Genomic DNA, 21,769 nt, shown 5'->3' with positions numbered 1-21,769 from the left:
CTTGAAGACGTATTGCAACGTGGGCGAATTATAACAGTTTACCGACCCACGCGGAGAACGTAGGCGCCATTACTCAATCGAAAGATAAGGAAGAGGTCGTCGGCACTCGGTGGTCTACCGCGAAGTGCATAAAACAAATCAAATTTTATAATTTATTACGATGAGACTTTCGAATCTCTAAAACATCAAATTCTACGATTTTTTTATTACCCCTAGAAATCTTCTTCAAAACATTCTTTTTTTTCTTGTAATATATAGAAACATACAAAATATTTCAATAATTTCTTCGATCTATTTATGAATTTTTCTTTGCAAAAATTTATTTCTTAAATTGTAATTTATCGATTTAAAACAGTTTTCACGTTATAAAATTGCAGAGATTTTTCCTGGTTAAAAACTAGTTTCACAGGTGTATATTTTTTTTATCAATTCTTTTAAATTGTTTTATTTTAACGTCGTTTAATCGGGTCTCGCGTTGTTAAATCAGTTTATTTCGCGCGAACTTTCCATTTGGAAAGAAGCATCTCCTTGGGATGTAGGTCAAAGCTAATCACATTGGACAAATTCGTCCGGGGGACACATGGTCGGAACTCCCTTTGAATCCAAATTAACGTTTCTAACGAGTGACAGTTCATTACCTGATCAGCACATTGTTTAACGACCGACAGTGTTACCTTTCAATTAGCGAATCATTCTATTTGAGCACGGTACGACGGAGTAGATGATACGATTCGAACTTTGCAGGACAAAGAAAGGAAATTAATTTCCGGCGGAAAGCAGAATTCAATAAAATTCGTTTGACTTTAACGATCTGCTTAAACTTTTCAATTGTTTTTTTAGACAAGAGTTCCCACACGATTGCACAATTTTATTTTATTCAACAGTGAAATTCGCAACGGCGAGGTGACTCATTGTTCGACGAGAATGGTACGAAAGACAACCGGCAAGAACGAAAGTGAAAAGTTTAGAGGGAGATTGCATAAAGGGGGAAAAACAGGCTTTAAATTATGACTAATGTTCGTGACGACGATGGGTTGTATGGTTGATGCGATCGTTCCGTGCGCGTAATGTACTGGATCGTAGATTTTGTAACGGTAGGTGTCTGTGATAGCAAATAGTCGTGACTGTATAAACTACAGTGATCGAGAACACCTACAGTGATTCTCATTAATTTTCGAACGTTGTCGCGGCACACAGTGGGCAAAAATGGCCAAAACGCGGACAAAATATGAAATCGACCTTTGATTTGTACAAAAATTAGTACATTAGGGTTTCTGGGGTCGCTGATTACGAATCTAATACCAAATTAATGTTTGATTTAACCATTTATCAATGGAAAAATATTTTCAATATAAAATAATGAATTTTTAAATTTGTTATTAATAGTTTAAGCTATTATTGCACAACATAATACAATTGAGAAACAAACAGTATATTGAAAAACTAAAGCTATAATATTTATAGTTTATTTGCTTAAATTATAACTATGTAGAACAGGTGTTGTTTAATGTATAAAATATGTGTAAAAGACACATTTACATGTATAGATATTTTTTAATATACAGGGTATTCGGCCACCTCTGGGAAAAATTTTAATGGGACATTCTAGAGGTTAAAATAAGACGAAAGTCAAGAATAACAATTTCTTGACTGAGGCTTCATTAAAAAGTTATTAACAAAATTAAATTAAAAAATTTCAAATCATTCTGAAAAAATTATTTTTAGTCGCGGGGCTCAATTACAATCATTTTTGGTAAATACACATATCCCTGAAATCCTACCCATTTTCGAGAAAAAAATTCGACTAGGTACTGAAATTTTTAGATGAAATTAAATTTCAAATCATATTAAAAAAAATTATATTTAGTTACAGGGGTCAATTACAAGCATTTTTGGTCAATAGACATACCCCCGAATTCCTAACCATTTTCGAGAAAAAAATTGAGTAAGGGGACAAATTTTTCGACGAAATTAAAAAATTTCAAATCATTATAAAAAAATTATTTTTAGCTGCACGGGTCAATTATAAGCATTTTTGGTTAACAGACATAACCCCGAAATCCTACTCAGTTTTGAGAAAAAAATTCCTTACCGAAAATATAATTTCTGGCCAGAAATGTCTGCCCGAATTTTCATGCGAATCTTTAAAACGTCATAACTTCTGAACGGATTGGACGATTTTAATGTTTAAAAAAGCAAACTACACGTATTTTGGTGGAGAATATGTACAAATCGCAAAAATATTCGAAAAGTTGGTCCTTGACCCCGCAAAATGAGAAAAACCCCATAAAAATGGTTCAATTTTCAAACAGCCATAACTACTACAATTGTGAATATATTTCAATGAAACTTTTTTCTGAAGTAGAGCTCATGGGTACCTACAAAAAAGTATTAGACAACTTTTCTGTAGGGCGTCAAACAAAATTACTAAAAATGAAAAAGTAATTTTTAAGAAAAATCGACAGGGGGTAGGTGCCTAAATTTTTCGGCGAAAAAAAAAATTTCAAATCGTTCTAAAAAAAATAGTTTTGGCTGCAGGGGCCAATTACAATCATTTTTGGTGAACAGTCATATCCCCGAAATCCTATTCATTTCCTAGAAAAAAATTTGAGAAGGTGTGAAATTTTTCGATAAAATTAAAAAATTTCAAATCGTTCTGGAAAAATTATTTTCGTTTGGGGGTCAATTACAATAATTTTTTTGAATAGACCTATCCCCGAAATCCTGCCCACTTTCTAGAAAAAAATTCAGTACGAGCGGAACTTTAAACGTTAATAACTTTTTAATAACTTTTTAAATTAGTATTCTTGATTTTCATCTTATTTTGGCCTCTAGAATCTTCCATTAAAATTTTTCCTATGGGTGGCCGAACACCCTGTACACTATATCTCCAACTTATCTCAGAGGTTTGGAAACATCATTTTAACGCTAATTTTCATAGAAAGTTTTCATATAGGGAATGATTTATACGGTTGAAGAAATTCTAAACTGTATGTTATTACTTTAACTCTGAGGTCTGTATCTGTGAATTTTTGTAGGAAAAATTTGTGTTTTTAATGAAATTTTATTTAAATGAATTTTAAATTTTAGTAAAAAAATTTTTTCGAGCAGTTAGAGACTGTATATTACTGATTCATTTTTGTCTGACGTTGAGTAGAAGTTGAATTCTGGCCAAGTTTTTAAGAATTCGTCCCATCGCGTGGCGCATGTCTCGCCGTGTGTGGGCGTGTGGCGCATGTCCCACCGTGTAGCTCGATAGCTGTTTCTCGAAAATATCGCGTTCCGAGTAAACATAATATAGACCCAGAAACGCCTAATAAATAATAATGGAAAGAATTTCTTATATCAGTTTAAGGATGAAAATTTTTGCTACAGTCAATACATTTTTCAACGTGTTGTTAGACTAGTGAAATTACTTTTACTTTTGCAATTTTATACATGTCCATTAGCAAATCAATTGGGGGCGTTTGACTTTAAACTCGTCGATTTAAATTTATTGACCCTATCGACTTAAAATGCAATTAAATCATAAGCGTTGTCAAGTTCACGGTTTTTCCCTCGATTTTACCAGAAATTAGTGGGGTCAATGTTTCAACTATGAATAATATTAATAATTTATTGCTTCTAAATAAAAATCTATTCATTTTAAAATTTTCGTAAAAACAATATTCATTAATATTTTATCGTATAAAGAAAATAGGTAAAACTGTACTGTTTATTCTATTTACTGGTCCCTACTCCATTTTGGTGGACAAATTTCCGCGCGTGTAACGTAAGTAAAAGCCAAACGGAGATTTATTTAATGTATGCAAAGCGATAAGCGGCGGCAACACAGGTGGCGCGCGGATGATTTACGATTATTATATATTTTCTAATGGTTACTAATTTAATTTCGATGTTGCATAGAAGCTACTGTTTATTTTCCCGTCGTTTCCACGGCGTATTGCAACTCACGAGTTTCGGTTTAATGTGCATGCGTAACGCGTTGGTGATTTTTTCCGACGAAACTCGTCCTTCCCGCTATTCCTGGTCGCCGGCGACCTTTCGAAACATCCGCGTTGGAATGTAACGGGCAAACATCAGGAAATCATTGATAATTTTTGTGCTTGGAACGATGCGTCTGAATTATGAAGGTACAAGCAATCACATTGATCCTCGTTCCGTGGGAGACCCAGGTTAAATAAAGTTCCTACGAACTTGTCGCGACGCGGGATAGTTTCTTACGTTTCATTTAACATTCACTCGTTTGCTTAATAAAAATTAAGGAAATATCTAGTCGTCCATTTTCGCGGTCGCGTGGAACCTCGTGCATAGGTTCAAATTTTATTTAGGTAACTAGTAACTCGTTTAAATCAAGAATAAATATTTTATTCGTCGTCGATAGAACAGAAATTTATAAAATAAATTATTTTTACTACATTGAGTCCAAAAATTAATTTCGCGACTTTTTCAATCGGTTCAAATTTTATTTAGAAGGTTAACAACTCATATAAATGAAGAATAAACATTTTATTCGTCGTCGATGGAACAGAAATTTATCGAATAAATTATTTCTGTAATATTGGGTCCACAAATTAATTTCTTGACTTTTTCTTTTTGCTCAAATTTTATTTAGATAACTATTAATTCATACAAATCAAGAATAAATATTTTATTTGTCGTCAATAGAACAGAAATTTGTAAAATAAATTATTTTTACTATATTGAGTCCACAAATTAATTTCGCGACTTTTTTAATCGGTTCAAATTTTTTTAGAAGGTTATCAACTCATACAAATCAAGAATAAATATTTTATTTGTCGACAATGGACCAAAAATTTATCGAATAAATTATTTCTATTTTATTGGGTCCACAAATTAATTTCTTGACTTTTTCTTTTTGTTCAAATTTTATTTAGATAACTATTAATTCATACAAATCAAGAATAAATATTTTATTTGTCGTCGATAAAACAGAAATTTGTAAAATAAATTATTTTTACTATATTGAGTCCACAAATTAATTTCGCGACTTTTTCTTTCGGTTCAAATTTTATTTAGATAACTACTAACTCATACAAATCAAGAATAAATATTTTATTTGTCGACGATGGACCAAAAATTTATCGAATAAATTATTTCTATTTTATTGGGTCCACAAATTAATTTCGTGACTTTTTCTTTGTGTTCAAATTTTATTTAGATAACTACTAACTCATACAAATCAAGAATAAATATTTTATTTGTCGACGATGGACCAAAAATTTATCGAATAAATTATTTTTACTATATGTGATCTGCAAATTAATTCCACGATTTTTTCTCTCAACTAAAACGCTTTGTTACGAAAAGTTTATTTCCATATTGTTACTGGAAATAATCTGCATAGTTTTCTACACCCTCGAACACGTGTCCATACTGTCCATGGATCTGGCGTTAAAATAATTTTCTTTTTCGGAGGTCATGGTTACCGGTCGTCCAAGGATCTCTTCGCAACGACTGTGAATCCTACTACCGTTTCGTTTCCTAATTTGCATGCGTACAATTCCTTTTCGTAGCACGAGTAGGCCAAACGTGTACCGAAAGCGACAATACGAATTCTGGACGTTTAGTATTACTCGCAAGTATTCAAACGGCCTCCAAACTTCGGAAAAGTACTGGTTTTGTTGACATTTATTCTTCACATTTCTTTTGTATTGCTATTACATCTTAAAAATTACATTCGTTATAATGATAGTATTTTAGACAATTATTCGGATTTAATGTCTGTACAAATGCCTTTCTTCGGCATGTCCTTACAAATCCAAGTCAATGTCAATAATCATCTTTCGTTCCTCTGGTTTCAAATGCAATACAAAACTAATAGTGTTTCAATTATTATTATTGTCGTGTGTTGTTGTTGTTAATATCCTTGCTAATCCAAATCAATTTCTTTTCAATAATCATCTTTCGTTCCTGTGGTTTCGAATGTTACTCAAAAGTAATAGTGTTCCAATGATTATTATTTTTGTGTTGTTTTGTTATTCTAGTTGTTGTTAATGTCCTTTGAAATCCAAGTCAATTTCATTTCAATAATCATCTTTCATTCCTCTGAATTTTCATTCATCTTTCATTCCAATGATTATTATTGTTGTTGTTAATGTCCTTGCAAATCCAGATCAATTTCATTTTAATAATCATCTTTCGTTCCTCTGGTTTCGAATACTACTGAAAAGCAATAGTGTTACAATGATTATTATTATTATAAAAACCCTTTAGTACAAAAAAGAAACAATGTGTAAGGAAAACAAAATAAAAATTATACAAGAAAAAATACTATCGCTTACGTAAGGCAATAATTATTGTATCACACGTTGCAAGGACAGTTTTTCTGAAGGACTGTTCAATTATATCTGTTTTTGCGTGCACGGAGTTATCATGAATATTCTATTTATACAATTTCGAGATCCATACGTTGTGCAGTGGTTTATAGAATAAAATAGAGATTCCTTAGATATTTTGACGGTACATACAACGATCGTATAATTACTGGACACGAAATATTATACTTAGAAAACCCCCCCAGCTCGTCGGAGCACGTTTCACAGGAAGGTCTCGATGAATCTTCGCTCATAGAGATTTCGTTGTAAACCACTAGTAGCGGTCTGCCAGGATTGTTAATTTCGCTGACACGCGTGGAACGAATCGAAAACAGCGTAGCGTTACGCAACGACACAAAGACAGTCTGTTCTTTCGACGATAGAAATATCTTTTCGGCGAAACTGAAGAGACCCTTGGAGTCCTAGCAACGTCCTCTAATCCTGGCTCGAGAGTCCAGCACGTACGAAAGAATTGGTGAATGGGAAGAGACGAATTTTCCACGAAGGAAGTCAGCTCGTGTTGGAAAAGGAGAAACGCGATAGAAGTTCCAGATAAGTTGACGATGTAGACGGACGAAAAAAAAAATCGCGACGATAAGGCGTAGCTGAAAGAAGAGGAAATCGTAAGATGTGCTTAGTCGCGTTTCTACTCCGACGTGTTCTACCGCACGCAGACTCGTTGCACTTGTCCGTGGACCTGCTTAGCTTCTTCCTTTACCTTCCTTGATAACGCACGACCACGTATCGTGGCATTTTTGCGTCGCGGCCATGGAAGGAGCTTTCCTCGATGTAAACGGGATATCGATTGCAGGACGATGACCGATGCCATCTTTTATCAGTGTCTCCCGTTTACATGAATGTTTAACCCAGATACGTCCTAGATCTTTCATCCTGAACCTCTTAACAGACGTAAAGTCACTCAACGTCAACCTCGTTAGTTTCGTTCTTAGCACTTTTTAATTCCAAATTTTTATTATCATACAAAATATTAGAACGAAGTTTTATTCTACGTGTTATAGTCACTAAAACTGCGTTCATTACACACTATTCTAAATTGAAACTCAAAGATTGGTCATAATTACACACCAATAATCTTATTTTTTATTGACTTACCTTTATGAAAGTTTATTTAAGTTGTAGCTGACAAATCTCGCCGCCATTTGTAACAGGGCAATATTCTATACGAGTGAATAAATAAATAAAAATAAATAATTTTAATTTGTAAGTAAATTTACAAATGGAACGTAAATTGGAGTTAATTTAGAAATTATCAAATAAATAAGTAAATAAAAGTAAATAATTTCAATTTATGAGTAAATTTACAAATGGGATGTAAATTGGAGTTAATGGAATAATTATCAAACAACTAAATAAATAAGTGAATAAAAATAAATAATTTCAATTTATGAATAAATTTACAAATTGGAGGAGAACAGAAGTCAATTTAGAAATAGATCCGATAGTTTTATTTTTCGTTCGCGAATAAAAGTGGATTCAACCGAAAAGATCGAGGGATATGTAATCGCGGAGGAAAGTTCAAGACGTATTAATACTCCTCGAATGTAAAGAAACGATCGATAAGTATAAGTCACCGCGGTGCCAGACGAGAATTTCTAAACGCAGAAGCAGATGCTAAGTTATTCCGTCTGAATAGGCTCGCTATATTATTCGATGCGTGTCCCCGCGTCGACGATGGACTTAATTCCTGCCTTGGATGGGAGCACGCGCGCGATCGACGCAGACCAAGGGATCCACGAAATCTTTTTCGCGGTGTCGAAATCAGTATGAATCGCGCGGAAACCGTCTTATCTCGTCTCGAGTATCAGTCTGGATTCGAGAGAAATTCGAGAAACGCCGTCGTTTGCGCGAATCCCGGCATAACATACATACATTCTCGAACGTTTATGCTAATTCGTCCCCTTTGCATCTATTTTGATATGGTATTCGATCCATCTATCGATTTCGAGTTGTCTTCTCGCTGGATTTATTCGCTGTTTAAAAAGTCGGATTAAAAGGTTCAACTCTAAAATAAAAATAAGTGGACAAATAGTGGGAACAGTTGCCAATGAAGACTAATAAAAATATTAGGCGACTAAAATATCCCAACTATTGTATTCACCAGACCTTTATTTCTATTTATTTCGTGTAATGAAAACTTCTTCCAGTGAAATATTCTTTGAAAATACCGAAGAAATGAATATACACGTATCTGAATTTTTAAATAAATAAAACGATGAATTTTATTATAAAGACATATTATTTAAATTATCTAAAAGCCGGCGGAAGATCGTAGAATAAAATGGCAGGTATAAAATTGATCATATAAGTAGCTATAAAAAATTGACAGTATTTGATATCCTTACAAAGAAACCTGGGCGACATAATAGTACTATTTTTTTCTAAGTAAACTTTATTTATTGCTGATTCACTGTAATGAACGAAAACTTGTTTCTTATGAATTATTGTTTTCAACACTAGCATAAATCTGTTTTGCCATATATTGAAATATTCAAGCGTTTATATTTAAATAAATTAAAAGTAAAACTTGTAAGCGGTTATGCCACGTTGGAAACATCAGTTCTTCATCCGATCACTGAAGTAAAGCATCATATTGGGCGCGTTCGAATCCAGTACTTTGGGACGGGTGACCGCTCCGGGGAAACAATCGTGTATTATTAGCATTATTATTGTATTATATTGTTTATATTACACTTCTCTATCGGTAATTGTATAATTGGGTATTATCTTCAATATTTAATAGTGAGGGGAAAAAATAAAAAAAAAAACTACTTCGTAAATAAGAATATAACACAGTACAATAAAAACAACATGTGGTAAAAATAAATGGAAAAAAGTTATTATTGTATACTGCTGACGGTATTATAATTACACATTATTTACTCGTGTTAATGTTAACAAAAAATTAAACAAAAAAACACTTCGTAAATAGAGAAGCAACGCCAGTTGTAATAAACAAATTTGGTAAGAATAAATGGACGAAAGAATTCCTAAGGAAAACCAAAACAAAGAAAACTATAGTGAATCACCATTTATAGTGTACAAAGTGGAAATAATTGTGTATGGTACCGTAGGGTCAAAAAGTTATAATCACACATTATTTGCTCGTGTTAATGTTAACATAAAATTAAAAAAAAACACTTCGTAAATAGAGAAATAACACCAGTTGTAATACACAAATTTGGTAAGAATAAATGGACGAAAGAATTTATAAGAAAAACCAAAACAAAGAAAACTATAGTGAATCACTATTTATAGTGTACAAAGTGGAAATAACTATGTCTGTATGGTACCGTAGGGGCGAAAAGTGAAGAAAAATTCGAAAGATATTCGCCGAGAAACGGAACGCGTGTAAAAATGTCCGGTTTGATTTGCGAAGCGCGTGCGTCTGGCTTGTCGTATAAAGTCACGTAATAATGCATCGGCGCAGTCGACGGCATTATGTGCGTACAGTTATATAGTGTCGTATTATCAGGTGTCTGCACGACTCGTGCCGTCCATTCTCCTACGAACCGGCCATAGTCTGTCCTGCTCGTATCACACGGAATCACCTCCGTTTCATTACCATTCCATTCAATTGCAATTTCATGTTTCATCATCCTCCTTCCCCCTCACTTCTTCCTCTTCCTTCCATTAACCGCCACGTTCCCTATCGGCCCGGTAACCGTCGACGAATCCAATCCACCTACGCTTAATAGGACTTGTCGCACACATGTACATTCTTCGGCTGCCTCGAACCTATCGAATAGGTGTACACGGGGATGTCTGAACGTTGTAACGTCTGTTTTCCCAGCTAACAGCGATAAAGGACGCAGCGTGAAATATGCGATTATTGCGTGGGAGATTAGTCAATATTACCCTGGCCAATTAAACGAAAACGTATCAAGTGGACAGTTTGTAAATTAAATCTTCAAATATTCCAAGTTTTTACGATTGTTTATTGTGCATCCATAAAACGGAATAATGGGCTCCAGAAAATGAACAACCGAAAAATATAGTATATAGGGTTTATAATAGAAAATTCAGTCGAAATTAAATAATTAATTTCATTAAATTATTTTGATTTTTTTCTGAGAAACTAAATGAAAGAGAACAAAGTTTTACAGTTTCTTGTGACCAATAGTCTATATCAATTTTGCATATTTATATAATCTTCAATTTTTTAGATGGAATATATTTTTTATTTAATTTCAAAGCGTTTGAGTTCATTTGTATACTGTATAATGACCTTTGAGGTCATGGAAGATCGGGAATAAAAGATTTTGAATAAGAATATCTAAAGTTCTCCTTCATTTTTTTCTAATTAGAATAGTTTTTGAAAAAATGGCTGGCTAGTGGTAACATGAACACCTTGTAAGTGGCGTACACACTGGACACACAAATAAAAACAAATTTTGAAAGTCCCAGTTCGCTGGATTTCTTGCAACTCCTATAATTTTTAATATTTTTGTGAAAAGATTGCGGATACTCTCGAAGTACAGAGTTAAAAGTGTTCATTGAACCCGCATGGAAAAAATATTTAAGGAACCATTAAAAAATTGCGGTCTTTAATTTAGTAAATGGAAGTTTTAACGTCGCGAACGTCTTCGTCGAACGATGGCCGAAGCCAATGGTAATATTCGAGTGAAAAACTGAGACGTTCGCGAACGGTACCGCGGAAGTAGTTACTGGATCGCGAAAAAAGTTTTAACTTGTTCGCCAAGTGCAGTTCGTAGACTTTGGAAGATGAGAAATGAAAATGTTTGCGAAATGTTGGTTTTCTCTGGCTATCGGAGGGGCGAGACGCCTCGCGATTTCCTGGTCTTCGCTTTCTCTTGGTTTTGCAGAAACCGATCGTAATCGCGCTTCCTGCGCGCTTCTGCTCATTTTTCTATTTCCCTTTCTCTTATTTATTCGCTTTAATCGCCTTCTCGCTTTACCGTTCGTAATTCTGATTTTTATTTCTCCATTTGAAATTCTATTGGATCATAAGTAAAGTCGTTCCTTATCTTCAAATAAACACATTGAAACTAAATCAGACTGTAATAACTTTGATAAAAAAAAAACGACTATCATTAATCAATTGTAAAGGATGTTCCATAACGATAACGCTAGGCCACAAGCAGTAAAAAACAACAGAAAAAAAAATTTTTAATTTTAATTGGAAACTTTTAGCATACCCGCTATACTCTCCAAACTTTGCACCAAACGACTACCACCAAATTTCAGTCACTGCAACATTTTTTAACCGGTAAAAATTTCAACAGCTGCAACCATATAAAATCAGCGTTAACTTTTTTAATTCAAAATCTCCAAAATTTGTTGAATCATTCTTACACCCATAATTTTTATTCGCGAGACGACTTAATATATTTATTATATTTTTAATCAACTGTATTATTGTGTGTTCTATTTTTGCATTTTCATCTTTCATTCAGTTTGTATCGTTTTTTAAACAGCTTTCATGCTTTTATTATGTGTCTTTAAGAATCATTACTATAATAATTCTAGTTGGAACAACGTCGAATTCGATTTGTCTTAAAACGCAATCGAATACGTTCTCCCGTGCGTTAAATAAATTTTTCTCTCCCATCGCCGTGGAAACGAACCAGTTATTAAACATATTAATCGAAAAATTGTTAATCCGTTCGGAATACGCTATCGGTATTGCAACCTTCTGTTGAACGGATATAAAAGTCGGTCGCTTTATCGAATAAACTCGTTATTCTCGTATTTAGTTTAACCAAAGCTGAAAAATTTTCATTTATTACCGTTGAATCTTTTTTATAGTCGACAAAATACGTTCGTCGTTTCCCGTCATGATGTCATATCCGCGAGTGCGTGAAACGAATTGAAGCTCGCTGGAAAATGAACGTTTCGAAATGTACCTTTTTTCATCTACCTTTTTTCTCCCGTTTTTCCGGGCGTGTTTTGTAACGCGATCATATACAAGCGTCGACTCTGCAACGATCCGGCGCATTTGTAGTAATTTAAATTCAGTTGATTAACGTTGCTCCATACGCAAAAACAAGTATCGCGAATCAGTTGAAATCTATTTAAACCAATAGAATAAAAATTGCCCAACTTTGATCGGCGCATAAAATGGCCGAAATACGATCGAAACATGAAATTGTTCTTCGATTTGTTCGAGAATTAATACGTTAGAGTTTTTGACAAATTAATTTTTGAATTAACCGCCCAATTTGTTGAAATTTATTTTATATTGTAAAATAAGGAATCTTTTAAATTGTTACTGATAGTTTAAAATATTATTACACAGTATAATACAATTGACAAATAGTATACTGGAAAAAGTAAATCTATAATATTCAAAGTTTATTTGATCCTTCGATTTTTTATTGTTTAAATATTGAAAATAAAATGAAAACTATATTCTCTTCAGACACAGAAGTTTATCTAGAAGCAAATTAAATACTGTAAAATTTGACTAATAAAAAAGTACACCAACATTTTTCTCAGGTAAATATTCACTCACACAGTATAATTATAATATTATTTTTTGAGTTGTAATATTGGAAATAAAATGAAAATTGTATTTTCTTTAGAAGATAAATCTATTTGGAAAAAAAATTGAATTTAACTAATAAAAAAATACATCAAAATTTTTATCTGTTGAATTTTCGTCCATGGTATCTATTAATGGTTAATCCCTTGACGTACGATTTAATTCCAAATAATTTTTCGAACGTATACTATATAATTTTATTTAAATTTATTCGTACAAGGAATGGCTACGAAAAAGTATAGATTTGTTTTACGAATACCTCGTGAATGTAAAAATGTATTGATTTTAATATTCAGGGTGTTCAACCACCTTTAAGAAAAATTTTAATGGGAGATTCTAAGTCCAAAATAAGATGAAAATCAAAAATATTGGGTGATTGAGGTTTCGTTAAAAAGTTATTAACGTTTAAACTTCCATATCAACTGGAAAATTTTTCGGGGAAAAAAAAAATTTCAAATCGTTCTGGAAAAATTATTTTTGTTTACAGGGGTCAATTGTAATCATTTTTGGTCAATAGACATACCCTCGAAATCCTAGCTACTTGCGAGAAAAAAATTCCTTACCGAAAATCTAATTTCAGGCCAGAAATCGTTCCCCGAAAGTGTCTTTAAAACGCCATAACTTCTGAACGAATTGGAGGATTGTAATGTTTAAAAAAGCAAACTACGCGTATTTTGGCGTAGAATATGTAGAAATTCTAACAATAATGAAAAAGTTGTTCTTTGACCCCGTAAAATGAGAAAAACCACATAAAAATGGTCCAATTTTCAAACAGTCAATACTCCTATAATAGTGAATATATTTCAATGAAACTTTTTTCTGAAGTAGAGCTCATGGGTACCTACAAAAAAGTATTACACAACTTTTTTGTAGAGCGTCAAATAAAATTACTAAAAATCAAAAACGAATTTTTAAGAAGAATCGACAGGGGGTAGGTGCAGAAATTTTTCGGCGAAATTGAAAAGTTTCAAATCGTTTTGGAAAAATTATTTTCGGTTGCGGGGGTCAATTATAATCATTTTTGATGAATAGACATACTTCCGAAATCTTACCCACTTTCGAGAAAAAAATTCAGTATTAGCGGAACTTTAAACGTTAATAACTTCTTAACGAAGCCACCATCAACAAATTGGTATTCTTGATTTTCGTCTTATTTTGATCTCTAGAATCTCTCATTAAAATTTTTCCAATGGGTGGTCGAACACCCTAATGAGACTTGATGACCAGTCAGTAGCCTGATGATTGTGTAAACTTGATATGAGGAACTTGTAACTAGTCAGACTCATTATTGTATGGCAGGGGGTTAACTAACAATAAAATTTGTTTTACATCGTTCAGTATTAAATAATTATCAAGTAGGGGTCATTGTTATAGTTTTCACTCTTGTTTGATTGTATATTCGAGTACTTCAGTTATTTTCAAATAATTCCTGTATCGTCTAATCATTCAGAAAACCCACATTTTTAGTTGTCCCAACACTTGGAATTCCAGACCAAGCCCCTCTAATTGTCCATGAAATTGAATTGTGGCGCTGCTTCGCTGCGTGAAATTCGTAGGAGGGCAGAAAAGGAAAAGAGGGGGGCGCGTTTCGTCCGGGTCTGCTAGTGGACTCATCAGTAAGGCTTTCTAGCAGGCCTTGCCTTAGACGACTGGGATCTTGGGAAGTCGGTCGAGGAGTGTATAGCAACCGAGGGGTCGGTCGAGCGCTTGTGAGAGAGTGGCCCCTCTGGTGGCGAGCATGGGAGGCGACGCCACAGAATCGTTCTTTTCAGACAATTGAGAAACCAACATACAAGAGACATGTTTAGATTTATTTTCTTTAGCATTCAATCTTGAGAATTAATTATTTTAGCTCCTTAATGCCCCTCACATATGAATGACTGTGTTAGTGTGGAAAAAGTTCCAAAAATGCATCGTTGACAAAATCTAGCGAACTTCTTATAGTTTCGTTCTGTATCTTTTATGAGTTACGACGTCTGGGAGTTGTTTTTGTCCAGTAAACGATGGAAACATCACGAAATGATCATGGTAAGCGTGTTTAAAACGCACGCCACGGTTCGCCAGATGAAAACAGAGGTAGGAGAATATGGTGAAAAGAGAGGTACAAGAGACGGAGAGAAAAAGAGAGGAGTCATAACTGGAGAGCGGCACAGTTATCGTATATGGGCACAGATCTCGCTTATAATAACTGCATGTACAGCTACGTACGTTCTACATAGCCTATCACGTACGGACGAGATCCTACTTATTGCATCTAACGCTTAAAGATACGTCGCCATGGTTCTGCAGCCTGTGTCACTGACGATCATGATGGACGACTGCGACTGTAATTTCCGCGGTAACGCCCTATTGGCTTGCAATTACTCGTGCGAAATGAAGCGGTCAGTCGACGCGTATACGTGAGCGGTCGAGGGGGTTTCACGGTGATGCTTTGGGAAATTAAAGATGAGAAGCCGCGTCACGGGGATGCTCGAAAAACGAAAGGTTCGTGCGTCAACAGTTCATTTTTAACACTGATTATTTCGTTCCAAGAGCCTTGCTATTTTTTTTTTTAATAACTTGTTGATGCATGGATCACAAAACATCTCTTGGAAGTGGTATTATAGAGCTGGATATCGAATTAGAATTTTGGAACTGCTGAAAAGTTCTCGAAATTCTAAAGTGGAAAAATTCTGAAATAAATACCAGTTTTTAAAAATTTTTATTCATAATTGACACACGGCGTTTTGAACTTATAGGTCAATACATTTTTGCACTGGTCTTTTATTTTTCTGTAAACCCAAAAATGCTTTTTTTTTTTAAATTCAAATGTGGAAGGAAAAATTTTGAAATTATATAAGTTTACTTTATTTTAAATTATTGAGACACGGCTCGTTGAACTTATACAAGTCAACAGTTCATTTTCAACACTAATTATTTCGTTCCAAGAGCCTTGCTATTTTTTTTTTTAATAACTTGCTGATGCATGGATCACAAAACATCTCTTGGAAGTGGTATTATAGGGCTGGATATCGAATTAGAATTTTGGTACTGCTGAAAAGTTCTCGAAATTCTAAAGTGGAAAAATTCTGAAATAAATACCAGTTTTAAAAAATTTTTATTCATAATTGACACACGGCGTTTTGAACTTATAGGTCAATACATTTTTGCACTGGTCTTTTATTTTTCTGTAAACCCAAAAATGCTTTTTTTTCAAAATTCAAATGTGGAAGGAAAAATTTTGAAATTATATAAGTTTACTTTATTTTAAATTATTGAGATACGGTATGATGAACTTATAGGTGAATACATTTTTGTACTTGACTTATATTTTTACTGTGAGTCCCAAAAATGTTGAATATTTAGAATGTATGTGTTTCCCTTTAAAATTCAAAGGTGGAAAGGTCCTAAAATTATATAAATTTCGTTTATTTTAAATTATCGCGAACACACGCGACTGTCGCAACAAGATTCGCGGATGGAAAGCTTTTCGCGTATAGGTGAACTATTTTTAGAAAAGAGCGCTCCATTGTTCTTATCTTTATTGTGCGGCAAAACGTTAATTGCATTGCGTGTGTGCAGAAATTGGTCGGTTTCTGCGGCACGTTGTGAAATATATCAGTCCAGTCGGCGACGTCCCCGTCGAGGAGAATCTTTTTTTGAATTCCAGTCCACCGACACAGGCGCGTCGAATATTAACCGTGTGCTCGACATTTCTGCAGATTTACAGCAGAAGAATAGCTAATGGACAATAATACCGGCGCGCTTCCGTGGGCGGAAGCTCGAACGTGCCAGCACATCGTCACGTTCTGACAATTTTCATATGCATACATGCGACCGACCATAAACGTGACGTCCATAAATAATCACGCAAAATGATTCTTCTTAAAATCGCCGTCCGGTTAAAGTTTCAGCCGTTCGCGTTCCGCAGGCTCGAATTATACGTTTTTCATATTCGTCGATGCATTTTGATTGGACTTTTCAACGCAATTTTTGTCCCTTTAAAATAAATTTTCAGGTACTTGTGTCCTAAATTTAATAATTCAAGAGTTGTACCACTTTAAAGTTTATTAAATATTTTCAAATTCATCGATGCATTTTGAACTTTCCGACACAATTTACCCCCTTATAAATAAATTTTTAGGTACTTACACTTAATAGTTCAAGGATTACACCACTTTAAAGTATATCAATTATTTTGGTATACATTATGGGACACTCTGCAATAAATGTTTAAACAATCTTTCGTTGCAGTCTATTTTTCATTCCTTTAATGATTCTGCAATGTTTGCAAACCAATATATTGTTGATTGTTTTTACTTTAATAATTCTTAAAATGAATATCGCTCCAGGGTTGACATGTTCATTTTTCATTCAGATTGTATCATTTTTTAAACGTCTTTCATGCTTACCGGACTCCAAGGGAGATCTCCCCAGTTGAAGATAGAAATGTTCAACTTACGAATCACATGTTCATTTTAAGAATCATTACTGTAACATGAGAAATTAAATATAGTAATGTTCGATAGCTTTGACAGCCCTGGCTAGAAGCAATCAACTTAAGAATCACGTATGGGGGATCATTTTAAGAATGATTGCTCTATTCGCCATAATTATGCTCTAATTTGTAGAACCATTAGGATAGTAATTCATTAAACAAAATAAAGTTTCAGAGGTTCAATGGAATTAGTAAACTTCGAAAGTGTTGTAACTCTTGAATTATTAGATTTGATGGTAAAATAAACAAATTTATTGCAGAATCCACAATATTTTAGTATCGAGTTTCGTCGAGTCGCGATCGAGTTAATCCCCACACTATGATTATTTAGTTCGAGCACCGAAAGGATGAATAAATCTTTGCGATCGTTTTAATGGAAGCGAGCGTCGCGCAGCTGTTTAAACACGACCAAAAAGAGCGCATCGTCCAGATAGACGGGCTGTTTATACGCAAAAGTATAGAACGCGGTGATTAATGATGCATCGACAGCATAATTCATTAGATTAGTTCGCAGCAAATGATACAAGCGTGCCGTGTCAAAGCAAGTGCGAAATCAATCGTCGTGCAGGTCGATGCACCTGCGTGGCAATCAGTATCAGTTCTGCGCTCTCAATAACGCGCAACCACAATCGCGGCGAGCCGATTGGCTCGAGCAGCTACCATTATTTTCGATCGCGAAACGATAGCACATTGTTCCTCTCGAAGGGGAAGACAGAATAAAAAAATCACGCTCGAATCATTTATTACAATAAATCGCATTACACAACGCCACAAAGCGCCGCGCCGGAGAAAGATCGATCGAGACGAATCGAGATTACAATTAAACGATTCGATTCGACTTTGCGCGCCGTCGATAATCGAACCGCTCATTTTTACCGCGGCTCGAGTCTAGTTCCCTTTGTTTCGAGTTCTAAAAACGTTTCCGTCGGTCGATGAATCCCGACAAAGTCCACGTAGTTTGTTTAGAGATAAATTATCAATCGATATCTTTTTTCTAAACTATAAGAGTACTTTCTTTTATCGATATCTCGCTTTGAAAAAATTGATAAATAGCTTTTAACGAGTGAGATGTTTCGACAAAAAGAATTTACAGTTCTAATAAGGCAATAGAAAACCAAATCGAAAGAGCAACATTTCTTTTCGTTTCAAATGAAGTTTCACGAAGACTCGTTTATATTCATTTGTAAGCGAAATCTTCTTTTCCATACGTTCTCTCCGGGCCTTGAAAATCGTCGACGTTCGAAATACTGTTTGTTGCTGTTGCAAAATGCTCGGTTTTCCCCGACCCGGGATAACAAGCTGTGCATTTATTCGTAAAGATAGCGGTGTTCTTTGCGACAAAAGGGACACGCGCGGTGGATATCGACGAACGAGACTTGCACCAATCCGAACCCGTCGCGAACGTCTCCCCGCTTTGTGCACAAAGGCGGAACGTTTTAATGGCCTACTACGCGAACACCCGAATAACTCCGACTGCCGTTCAAAATTTCAGCTCGTCCGTCTGTTCCCAGACTCCGTGAGTTATAAATTAACCTATTACTCCGATCTGCAACATAGTACTTTCGCGGGCAAACTCCACACCACCGCGTCGAATAATTTACGAATTTACGGCGCTTTAACGTGCTCGCTTTATTCAATCTCGAGCCAATCAGTCATCTTGTAATTTTGTCAAGAACAAACTCGTGTAATTATTCCGTCAGAACGTTTTAATTTATTACTTAATAACTGGGGTGTCATATCATAACGAAGTTAAACTTTCGACCCTGAAAACACACCCCTCAGAAAATCTATTAAACAAGTTACTTTTCTCGTCCTAAAAATTTAAAGAATATTATTTGTTGTATTATAAATATATTATAAAATAATTAAAATTAAATTAAAAAATACTAACTTTTATAAACGATAATATTTTGTATAATTATTATTTTGTTTCTTCCCCATGAATAATAAAAATAAAATTCCAATTTAATTTTTTATCTCGAGTAAATACTAATAAATATCGATACAAATTGAGTCGTTGAGGAATAATTTGTGTGATTTGAACAGGTTTCTCGAGCGTTTAAGTTTGAGGGGCCGCGGAGCCTCGCGTTGCTCGATGAACGGGCAGAAATTGAAACATCAAATTGCTTAAGCAAAAGTTCCCGGCGAGCCAAACGAAAGGAGGAAAATGTACTTGGTGCGTTTATCGCGCTCCATTAATTTTATTACGGGTCACCGAGCGTGCGAATCTCCGTCTCAATCGATGTACCGAAAGAGGATTCAGGTTTTCCCCTTTCTCTTCGACTATGGCGGTTCGACTAGTTGGCATAACAGCCCGATGACGTTCGGTAGTGTAACAATGAACTTGAGAGAAGCAGAACGGAAACAGGTAGCTCAATTAAGGGGATACATCGCAGTTAACGCGCCGAAGCCACGAGTACACTGCCTCTCAAAAGTTTCTTGACGATCGCCATTTTTAATACAACTCTAATATCTCGTAAAAGGTCTCAATAAAATTTTTTCTCGAAAGTGGTATAGATCCATTGTTGGAAAAAAATAAATTAATGGTAAATTTAGTGTGATATAGATATCCTTTTTTTATATTTATAACCAGACACTCAATGGCGTATCCTCATAAATTAGTCAAAAGGAGTTCTAAACGGTAAATGGTATCTCAAGAATGTTTTTTTTTTCTTGAAAGTAGTATAAATCCACTTTTGAAAAAGAATAAGTTAATCATAACGAAACATAGATATCCGTTTTTATATTTATAATCGCACACTCAATGGTATATCTTCGTAAATTAATTAAAAGGAGTTCACCTATAAAATTCTTTTTTTTAAGCCCATTCGTTATAATGATAATTGAAACGACTTTCTAATCACATTAATTACTGATTATTACGACTGCAGTGTGCACTGCCCTCAAAGTCTTTACAGCGGATAATAGTTAATGGCTAAAAAACACGTCATAAACAAGATAACGGTGTTATTGCTCAGACGAAGCGATGAGAAGTCATTTTACTCGTTTAGTTTCCTTTCGCAAGCTTCGAGCGATTGGTTTGCGTTTCTTAAACTAATAAATTGCAACGTATTATTTGATATCACGGTTATCAAAGCAGACGATTAAATTGGTTTTAGATAGATCATACACTTATTGCAATGAATTTTGACACCTATAAAAGAAACTTATACCACTTTCAAAAATGTTCACACTCTAGAATTTAAGTATAACGATGGTGATCATTCAGTTTCTCTCGATTTTAAAATAATTAAAAATTACTTAAACGTTTCTCTAAGAAGCAAAAATAAATTCCATCGAATAATAAAAGTATTATTTTGTTTTCGTAATTATTAAAGCTATTGGAACGAAATCGTGTTGTATAGGGGTTGACTGTACCTTATATTTGCGGTGTGTAATCATTACTGATATCTGTGCTATTGATTATATCTGAAAATGAATAGAAACTTAAGAACTCCCAGGACTTTCGTTCAGGTCAAGTCGCTAAAATGTTAATGATTCCATTTCCCTTCCCAGACGTTCTTGCAATAGTTTTGCGATTATGCTATAAGTCGAAGAAGAGGTTTATCGTTGCTAAGTGCTCAGACTGCCGTGAATGGCTCGACTCCAATCGATTCGCAATGCGAACTTTCATCAAAATGGCTACACCTGGGTTTCTTCGAATGTCTGAACGAAACTTTTCGTATTGTCATTCTAATACGTCGAAAAAGTTGCCACCCTTCTAAATTATACTGTTTTTTGTTACGAAGTTAATTGTACTTTTGTTGACTATTACTCTATATTTATTAAATCGAGATTTGGGGGATTGGACTACTACGAAGTTATGAATAGAGATAAAAATATTAATGTTCAAGATTAAAATTCAAATTACATCCTCTGAAAGAGTATTTTAAATAATTCAAATTGGAGAATTCGTTTTTTTCCAAAGCACAAGGTTGAAAAATTCATAGATTCGTGGATTATTATTCTAAATTTATTAATTCGAGATTTGGGGAATTCGAAAATTCTACCTTCCAGCAAATTATAAATGGGGATGATTAAAATTCAGATTGTACCTCTGGATGGTACCTTAATTAATTCAAATTGGAAAATTGTATTTTTCCAAAGCACAATGTTTCTAAAATTCATAGATTCGTCGATCTATTATTCTGTATTTATTAAATCGAAATTTGGGGGATTGGCAAATTCCAACCCTCACAAAATTATGAATAGAGATAAAAATATTAATGTTCAAGATTAAAATTCAAATTACATCCTCTGGAAGAGTATTTTAAATAATTTAAATTGGAGAATTCTTTTTTTTCCAAAGCACAGGGTTGAAAAATTCATAGCTTCGTTGATTGTTATTCTAAATTTATTAATTCGGGATTTGGGGAATTCGAAAATTCCACCTTCCATGAAATTATAAATGGGGATGATTAAAATTCAGAT

The 21,769-nt window shown here is 34.2% G+C and overlaps 1 protein-coding gene across 3 annotated transcripts in view; it reads left to right on the top strand.

The window, feature by feature from the left end:
• LOC143343936 (CCR4-NOT transcription complex subunit 6-like) overlaps positions 1 to 21,769 on the top strand; it is a 253,776-nt gene that overhangs the window by 59,523 nt on the left and 172,484 nt on the right. The window lies entirely within an intron of this gene.

This window comes from Colletes latitarsis, chromosome 1 (genome assembly GCF_051014445.1).
Source record: "Colletes latitarsis isolate SP2378_abdomen chromosome 1, iyColLati1, whole genome shotgun sequence".
NCBI lineage: Eukaryota > Metazoa > Arthropoda > Insecta > Hymenoptera > Colletidae > Colletes > Colletes latitarsis.
This window is presented reverse-complemented; position numbering and strand designations above follow the sequence as displayed.